Source organism: Bombus impatiens, unplaced genomic scaffold (genome assembly GCF_000188095.3).
Source record: "Bombus impatiens unplaced genomic scaffold, BIMP_2.2 scf_1096, whole genome shotgun sequence".
In the NCBI taxonomy this organism is placed as follows: Eukaryota; Metazoa; Arthropoda; class Insecta; order Hymenoptera; family Apidae; genus Bombus; species Bombus impatiens.
In genome coordinates, this window is record NT_177515.1 from 235,528 (window position 1) to 236,773 (window position 1,246).

A 1,246-nucleotide genomic window follows, 5' to 3' on the forward strand; every position below is an offset into this window, starting at 1 on the left:
GCGTCTTCTCCCGAGGCCGAGGATCGCGAGCGTCGCAACGAGCCGAGACGGAAAGCAGCGGAAAAAAGGGAAAGCTACGTTCGACTCTGGCCACCGGGACTACCCGGGTACCGTTGATAAGAGACAAGAGCGGCGGTTCTTCCCGGCGATTTAAATATTTATGAATTATAGAGTGGCTCGCCTTGTAGTTGGCGAATTTTTGTCAACGACTTTGAACCGGGAAGCGAGTAACTTCTCCCCTTCCTCTGCCGTGTCTATTCATTGGCCGACTCTAAAGGAGATTTATGCGCGCAGCCTCGAGCGTCGTCGAGAGAAAAGCACGCTCGCAGGCATTCGCGCGTTTCCAGCGACCGGTCGAAACGCGCCTAATAACGAGAGACGCGCAACGTCGCCGCGCGATCCATTTCCACTCGAGTTTTTACGTTTGGGTCCGGACAGCTCGTAAACGCGCCGCCGTACGGCCCTCGTCCCCCGCGCCGGCACCCGGATTCCCGGTTCGACTTCCGGTTTAAGCGTAGAACACGACTTTCCAATAAGGTCGTCGCCGATCTCTTCGGTCCCCGGATCCTCGGTATGTTTCCACCGTTTCGGGTGGCCGAGTTCAGGTACGAGAACGTTTTCGACCGAAACGCAACCTGCGGTTCCCTATCTTCGTCACGATATCTTTGCCTCTGCCCGTTGTCGTCTCTTCCTCGTCAGCCCGGTGGCTGGCGGCTGACCGTCGACGAACCCGGCTGACAGATGGGGAAAAGTCGAGCGGTTCCGTCATATCGTCGCGGTAGGTAGCATCGGTATCGATTTTGCCAAAGTGGCGACGCAGGGGGTGTGGATCGAACGTACGACCGCCATTTTACTCGGACCCACCATCGCGGTTTCTCCTCTCTCTCTCTCTCTCTCTCTCTCTCTCTCTCTGTCGCTGGCCCTCGTTTCATCCCCAAATCTATTTTACGGGGAAACGACCGAGCGACCGGCCGACCGTGGCAGTCCATTACGTTCGGCCGTCCTGTCGTTAGTTGGCCCATCAAACGAGAAAGCCCATCGATAGCAGGGGGTCGCCGGTTTATAGCCTCGCAACGCCATCGTCCCTAACTTTCGCTGTTTCGAGCGTAGCAGCTTTCCGCTTCGGAGAACTAGGCTCGTCTCTGTCCGCGATATTCTCCCTCGGCCGCGATATCAACGATCACGCCGCGACTCGTCGTCGAGCAGCGTTTCGTCGAAATATCGAAATGCTCGCCGCCGCGCAGTC